Raw genomic sequence first — 9,092 nt, 5'->3', positions numbered from 1 at the left:
AATTATCAACAGGGACTTGGAAATACTCTGTTTAATAATTAGCATTGTAACAAGGTTAGTTAACCTGAGGTAAAATTTGGGCAGTGAATATAAATTCCCTAAGTCTGAGAGGATTAGGTAATTAAATTATTCAGTAGTTCAAGAGACATTTAAGCATAACTTCGATAAAGATAACTTGTTTTCCTACCTACTGTGGGAATCCTGAACCACTAGTAGCATCTGTCAAGTACCAAAATACCTAGTGAACATAATTCTTGTTTTTCCATAAAATCTTGATTACAAACTGAAACTAAGGTGACCAAAAATTATTTATTTATCTCCAAAACGACCATTTTATCTTTCCGTGCCAGTTGTTTGAATTCAACTTATAGCTATAGTTTCAAATTAGTTTAATCACCACTCACATTGTTCCCTGTGAATTTGACCCCGACTCTAAAATTTGGGTAAATATATTGATGATGACCGCCTTGCACTAAATTGATGTATAAGTTGACCATTCTAAGAAATGGCGCCGTTGCCGAAGAAAAATTTGGCGTATTGAGTTAGTTTGAAATTTTAGCCTACTTGCTTGAATTTAAACTTGTAAATATTTGTTTTTAGTTTTTTTTATTTCTGGTGTTACATAGATTTTTATTTAAGTTTACTTATTACTATGGCGTATTGGAATGAACATGATTTTGGTGGTTGGAAATTGTATCTTGATGATCCATGTCCATATTATGATGGACCTCACTTTTTACAAGATTATAGATATGCTCCCGAGAGAGAGATGTGTACACCATCTCCATCCTACTGGGAGTATGATTTTTCTTAATGTGGTGGTCAAGATTGACATTGGAGTGATTTCCCAAATGCCCCCTCCCCTCGATATGCTAACCTAAATTCTAGTTCTTCTTATGATTTTGATAGGTCTTATGGTCAAGAACAGGAAGAACAAAGCACCGAAAAGAGTGGTATTGAAGCTATGCTTCAACTAATGTTGGATTGTGTGGACACAACGAATGATATCATATGTGATATACATCAAGACATAAGGGCAAATAATGAGGAAATAAGAATGATAGAGGATATGGATATAGAGGTCAAGCATTCAAAGAACTTTTCCACATTATGTGTAGATGATATCTTGTCAGTGGAATCATTTAACATAATGGATGAGTGTGAAGATGAGGAACAAGAATCCTATATCGATGTTGTGCCTGATGTTGAGAAAACCTTGGTGATTTCCCAACCAACTGAACCATTCATGAACGAAGATGCTAAAGATGAGGAAATGGTACTAGAGTCGAAAGAAGAAATCAAGCACAATTCTTGTGAAGATTCTTGTCTATTTTGGGGTAAATATACTATCATGGATGCTACTTCGAAATTGAGAGTTAGTCCTCATTCAAACCACCTTTCAACATTATGATTGGTGGATGTGATGAAAGTCAAATCACCCAAGCAAATGATGAATTTTGAAAATGAGGAAGAAAATTCTTACATTTTGGAGTTTATCATTTCAAAAGGATATACTACAACCCCAATCTTGAAGGCCAAGAAGCTTAACGATTGATGTCCATTTAGTGGCTTTTTAATATCTTTACTATTACCCATTGAGCCTACACAAAAGTTTGATGCGAAATTGAGAAATCAGTTTAAGTCCTTGAAGTGGCATGATAGAACATTCCTTATCATGCCCTCACATTTGCCCAATGGACCTAAAAGATGTAAGGATCGAAAGACGGTCCAACAATTTAAATCATCAAATTTGAGGGATAAAGGATGACTAAATATTGTTGTGCTGCGACACTAAATTAGGCACTTCTTGGGAGGCAACCCAAGGTATTTTATTGTTTGTATTCATATTATGTAATTGACATCAGATCTTTGCACCTGTGATACCATAGGTATGTTTCTAACTCTCATTTTGGTTTAACGCATTAGGGACATTGCATGATTTTAAGTTGAGGGTGGAGCTACTTGTGGGTGTTGATGTCCTCTTGGGGTTTTTGTTGCCGTGCCTTTTTACCCTGGAGTATTGTTCCTAGTAGAACCGGTATGTTTAGGCGTATTATTTTTGATTTGTGATACGTTGTGGTTAACTAGGGGAAAAATAAGTATCTAGGACAGTTGACATACTTTTGTTGATTTTTCTTGGAATGATAAATACCTCTCCAATTGTCTATCTGGTAATTATGTGATGAGCATCTATATGTAAATCTTGTGAATCTTTTTATGACATTAGTATTAGGGACATGATAATCACTGCTAACAATTGCATGAACCAAATGGGTAGTAGCTTGTGATGTACCTTTTTGCCATCTGTGTATGAGATGCTACCTAGTTCTTATTATGTGTCAAATCCAAAACTTGTCTGGTTGGTCTTGCCTGAGGTATAGGATAGTGGCTAGGAAAGGATCATAGGCCATTCTTGATATTAGTCCACTTTTAGAACTTCCATGTGTGAATAATATCCCTTGATCCTAATTTTGACCCTGAATGCCTATTCTTTTTATTATACTTATCACCTTCCCATTTGTATCACAACAAACCTATTTTGGCCCTGATCCTACTTTGATATTGTGCACTTTGACTTAGGAAAATAGCCTATGTAGAGGGTGGATATCATAGGGGTGCGTGATGGAAAGTGAGTATGAATAAGGGTAATATATATATATATATATATATATATATATATGCAAGGCTGGGTATGGTAGAGAAAAATGAGAAAAGAAAAGTTGTGCAAAAGAGAAAATGATTGATTAAATTACCACACCCATCCTAAATTTGCTTAATCAAGAAAGGGAGAAATAAGGTAAAGGTTGATAAGTGAGACCCAAAAAAAAAATAGTGTAGTGCCAAGGAGGCTTAGTTACTTTAAATATCCTTGCGTATCATACCATCCCCAAGCCTACATTACAAACTAAATAAAAATCCTATAGTGATCCTAACTTAACTGTCTGAAAGCTTCGGTAATGAAAATAAGGGCAAGCTTATGGTATTTTGTAATACCCCACATTTTGGACTAGAATGAAAATCCATCATTTCCTATGCATAGACATTTCAAAAGCCTCGAATCCTATGTAAATTTAGTGTGTTAATCAATTATGTAGTTTGGGAATCTATTTGAGAATGAATTTAAATCATATAGGTCCCCTAACTCAAGTACAAGTTCAAAGCTTTCCTATCGTTCAAGTTTTAGTGAGCGTCAAAACTTGGGTCAACTTCAATCGACCATAACTCATTTTATATGATGAACTGGGTGTCTTACTATATATTAAATGAAATCCTTTTGAATTATCTTTCCAACTATACCAATTTCGCCTAAATCCAATATCGGAGCAAGGAGTTATGCCCATTTTACTCTTTCATGTCAAGCTTGGAAACCCAGTGACGATATTTTGTGATAAGCCATCACGCTTGTGAGGGCCTATCACCAATGTCGTTATCCCTGGGCAGAATTTCACCCCCAGTGATGACATTTTGTGACAATCCGTCACACCCGTGATGGACTATCACTAATGTCGTCAACCTTAACTAGAAAACCAAGATTTCACCTTTTTGTGATGACAATTTGTGATAGCCTATCACCAGTATGACGGCTTGTCATGAATGTCGTCAGCTATTTTTTACCAATAATTGAGGGAAGTTTTAATAAGGGTATTTTGGTCTTGTTCCTTTACTTCCCACGACTTATAACCCTCAAGGAGCGTATTATCTTCCATTGTTTTTACTTAAACATTTCAAAAGTCTCTCTCATACACTCTCAACCACAAGATTAAGGTTTCCTCTCCAGATCATCTCATCAAAAGCAAGCATAAGGATTTCTTCAAGTACCTTCAAGAAACATTATATCTCTTTCAAGATCAAGATTTAAGGTATGCATAGTGTTCATCCATGGGTCCCTTTCATCCATGGAGCTCAAGAATCATGTTTTAAATTTTAAATTGCGATTTCCTTATTGTGTTATGGCTATAATCATGTTGATGATTGTTTTTTGGATTAAAGGTTGTATCTTGATGTGTTTTTCATAAAGTATGTGAGTAGGTTAGTTGAAATCCATGAATTTTGGATGGATTAAGATTGTCAAATTGATAAGTACACCTATTCCTAAAGTTGTGCTTGTAAGGTGTTTGATAGAATGCCAAGAATGATAGAATCCATTTTTTTATGACTTAATAGTGCTTAAATGACAAACCCATGTTCTATTCTTTATGATTCCACATGAACTCCACGTTATTGTTCTGTGTTATTGTTGCGATATGAAATGAGCATGATATTGAAGCAATGCGAGTATTTACATATTGTGCGCATCCCCTTCTAAGTATAAGATGTTGAGAATCAAGTGTAGTATGAAATCCCCTATTTAGGATATTATGAATTGTGGACTCTATTCTTAGGATAAAGTCAGTCATATGTGTCAGTTTCCTTTGATCGAGTCCTGGGGGTACTTGTACCCAAAATAATATAGATGTGTGCCTAGTGTCATATCATGTTATCATGATACTCTCAGTAAAGCCATGGTCTACAGAATTCAATTAGTCATGTGACTCAGGAAAACTCAGAAATGTTAGCAGTCTTATTAGTTTAGTAACCTCAGTACTCAATAATCTCAATGATCTCAGTAACAACAGTATTCCTAGTAATCTTAGTAATTCAGTACTCTCAGTCAGTCCTCAGAACTTAGTACATTCCTTCTGTCAAGGGAACTCGGTAAACTTAGTTTAGCTCCGCTAAACAATACCACTATTATTAGTTCAGTTAATCAGTATCAGTTCATCTACTCTATTCAGTTTAGTTATTCAGTTTAGGTTAGTTATCCAGTTCAGTATCTTTCAAATAGGAGTAGGATTCAACAAGAGTGATCCTAGGGATAGGACTCAACCACTAGCAATGACAAAGATCCATAGAATAAATCCCTACGTTTTAGAACTACGCAGCCAGCGTAGGTACGAGATGTCACCTGTTAGATAGGAATGGCATACTCAGGGGTCACCTGTTAGCACATTGATATGTATAGGACTGATCCCAGGAGTCAACCGCCAGATTAGGACTGACTCCACAGAAGGTGTCTTTACTGGTGGTGTGGTACTAAGGTAGATATTGGACCTCAGTCAGCTTAGCATGGGAATGTCGGTTAGATGAATACATCCCATAGTTTCAGTTACAGATTTAGGACTGTCAGATACAGTCAACTCAGTTCAGTAGTACAGATTCAGTACTGTTATAGATAGTCAATCCTTATCATTATAAGTAGACTTCAAGATCACCCATTAGACAGAACTAATCTCAACTATAGTTAATCAGTATTAGAATTATAAGATTTAAAGATCACCCTCTAGATAGGACTGATCTAAAATTCAGTTACTCCAAATAAAATGGAACTCAGATAGTTCCATCAGAACTCAGATTGTTTAATACAGCTGCTCAGTATTAGTTATATTGGTCTTATCGATCATCATAGTTATATCGGTTATGTCAGTTATCATAGATTATGTTATCAGTATTCAGTTTTAGGATTGCTAGACACAGTCGATCAGACAAGTTCTTCCTAATTCGAACTATCAGAAATAGTCATTCATCTATTCAGTATCTCAGTATCGGTAAAGTCATGTCTTTAGTATTGAGACTCAGTGGTCAGTATCACCACGAGTTCAGTTATAGTTTCTTATGCATATATGTATTCTTATACTCATATTAGTCAACATTGTTCAGGCATATAACACTTTTCATTTAGCCTACCTCACTCGTATACTCAGTACATTCAAATGTACTGATGCATTTGTGGTATAGTGCTTTATATTATGTTACACCATAGGTTCAAAGGAACATATTCCAAATCAGCAGTAAATTCTAGTCACAGAGTTGCAGTGATTCCTCATCTATTCGAGGATGATATTATTTTATTTTATTTATTATTTCAGTTCAGTTCTGCTGGACGGAGTTAGTTGGAGACATGTTCCTTAAACTCCTTAACCAGACAGTATTTAGATGCTTTCAGATTTAGTTCAGATTTGAATCCAACTTTAGTTGTTTTTGGGTATTTTCTACCCATGGATATTACGTTTGTCAGATATTTTATTTAGTTGAACCTTATGGCCTATTATTCATGTTTTCCCACATTATTACATCATGTATTGTAGTGTACAGATACAGATATTAGTCATGGGTTAGCTTGTGGTCCTTCGGGGTCATAAGCACTGTGTAGCATTTTGGTTTAGAAAATGAGGTGTTACAAACTTGGAATCAGAGCCTAAGGTTCATTAGAGTCCTAAGAAGTCTGAAAGTCGCATCTAGTCGAGGCTTGTACATGCGTGTATTGTGCACCACATTTATGTGTAAGAAGCTATGAGATATTTTAGGAACAGTTTTTTCTTCTTTCAGTGTTCATTATCGTGCCAGTGAGCATAGTCTCAAGTCACTCTCAGTCTAATCCATTTCTCCCTTTCTTCTACAGAACATGCCTCCTAAAAGAAAAATGGGAATCAGTCACCCCCTCATCCCAAAGACCCTTTGGGCAATCATGTTTCTCATGTGGAGTTTAGGATCATATTCACCACTCTTGGTCAGTCAGTTTCTTCCCAAAATAAATGACCAGCTGTCATTCTGGCTAATCCAGTAGCCAATTCAGCTGCTTCTAGAATTCAGGACTTTACCTGAATGAATCCTTCTTCTTTAATGGGGTATAAATTAGATGAGGACCCATAGGAATTCTTAGATCAGATTCAGAAAGTAATAGATATTCGGGGGGTGATTACTGTGGAAAGTGCTGAGTTAGCTCCATATCAGTTGCAAGATGTGGCTCATACTTGGTATAAATAGTGGAAGAAAAGGTTAGATGATACAGGTTCTATAGAGTAAGAGGAGTTTGCCTCTGCTTTCCTTGATAGATTTTTCCTGCTAGAGCTTAAAGAAGCTAAGGTGCTAGAGTTTATCAACCTCAGGTAGGGCATTATAATAATGAAAGAGTATTCTCTTAGGTTTACTCAATTATCCAGATATGTCCTTCATGTGGTTGCAGACAGTAAGAGCCAAAATAAATAAGTTCGTGTCAAGGGTGAATGATAGCATGGTAAACAAGTGCAGATCTGTCATGTTGAATAGTGATATGACTTTAGCCAAACTTATGAATCATGCTCAACAGATAGAAAAGTAAAAGATTAGAATAAGAAAGAGACAGAGTAAGAGAGCAAGGACAGGTAGTTTCAGCTTTGCTCAGCCTAAGTCATAGGGTGGTAATCGCTCTCAGTATAGTCAGAAGTTTTTAGCCCCAGCTCTATCCTCAGCTAGTACACCAGTACCTAAGTCCATAAATGAACGTCATGATATAGCAACAGGCTCTGAGGCCCAGGGTAGTGAGAATAGAAGTCTTACTTATCTGCTTTACGAAGAGTGTGGCAAGAATCACCTAGGTGCATGTAGGGCAGGTAGTGATGTATGCTTTGGGTGTGGAAATCTAGGTCACAGGATGCGAGAGTGTAGAGTTCTAGCACAAAGAGGTAAAAAGTTGAGTCAACAAGGCACCAAGAGTGGTCATTATCAGAATAGATTTTATGCACTCCAGACCCGTCATTATCCGAAAAGTTTCCCTGACCTAAATTCGGGTTCGTTACCATTATTTCACATTCATGGTATGCATTGTTAGATCTATTTCTTTGATTAGGACATATTTTCAGCATGATTTAGTTAGTAAAGCTAGCAAGTCAGATTAGTAATCGAGCAGTTAGATTTGTATAGTTTGTTTCCTCATCCTTGCATCTATTCATGCTATCCAAGGTCTTAGGGAATATAACTATTCAAAGTAGAAACTCCTAGTAGTTGCAAGTTCAGTTCAGTTCATGCATCATGCATTAGTACAAGACTCTTGAGGTTCAGTTATAATATAGTTCATAGATGCCTTATGCATCGCCTCAACTTTCTTAATATCTCAGCAATGTCAGTCCAGCATCTTTTAAGGGACATAGTGTCCCAAGGGGGAGATACACTATAGCCCCTAAATTTTTATAATTTAAACATGTCATTTTCCTTGATGAATCTATCTTGGAGAAAGTGTTACTTATAAGCCAACCCTCTAGCTCCAAAACTCAGCAGTAATCCATGTACTCAATGGCTCAGTTTAGTCCATGATACGATACTCTATCCATGGCATGCATTATAGACTCAGTTTAGTTCATGTATCACATTCAAGACTTAGTTTTGTTCTTATGTTTCCGATCATGCATATTGAGTGATTAATCTCAAACTCATCGATATTTTAGTTCAAGGTGATAGTCTTCTTTGATCTTACACTTTTCTATATTCAGATTTTAGTAAAAAACATTGTATTCAGTTCCATGATTAGTTTTCAGTTCAAACTTGGTACCTTTAGCATTGCATATTCAGCCAGTTATTGTTGAGCCTATTCAGTCATATATTCACGCGTCAGATATACATGATCATTTTATCAGTACTTTCTGACATGAATTCATGTATTATGTTAGTCGTATAATTCTGCATCAGATATGCATGGATTCAACTCATCAATTAGGCATCAGATATGCATTCATATTATGAGAAACTCAATTTATCAAAACACTCAGTCGTGCATTCATGAACCAGTTACTCATGCATCAGATATGCATATCCAGTATGATGTATTCAGCTTATCAATCATGTCAGTCCCAAAACCATGTTTCATTAGTGTATGTATTGTACGTACTTCAGTTGATCTTTTTTTCCATCTTAGTCATTCTTATTCGAGGATGAATGTTCCCAAGGAGGAGATTGTAATATCCCACATTTTGGACTAGAATAAAATCCTTCATTTCCTACGCGTAGATGTTTCAAAAGCCTTGAATCCTATGTAAGTTTAGTGTGTTAATAAATTATGTAATGTGGGAATCTATTTTAGCATGAATTTAGATCATATAGGTCCTCTAACTCAAGTACAAGTTGAAAGTTTTCCTATCGATCAAGTTTTAATGAGCATCAAAACATAGGTCAACTTCAATCGACAATAAATCATTTTATATGATGAATCGGGCGGCTTACTATATCTCAAATGAAATCTCTTAGAATTATCTTTCCAACGGTAATAATTTTGCCTAAATACGATATTGGAGCAAGGATTT

This window comes from Capsicum annuum, chromosome 1 (genome assembly GCF_002878395.1).
Source record: "Capsicum annuum cultivar UCD-10X-F1 chromosome 1, UCD10Xv1.1, whole genome shotgun sequence".
Classification (NCBI taxonomy): domain Eukaryota; kingdom Viridiplantae; phylum Streptophyta; class Magnoliopsida; order Solanales; family Solanaceae; genus Capsicum; species Capsicum annuum.
The sequence above is the reverse complement of the archived record's forward strand: the minus strand, read 5'-3'. Positions refer to the sequence as shown.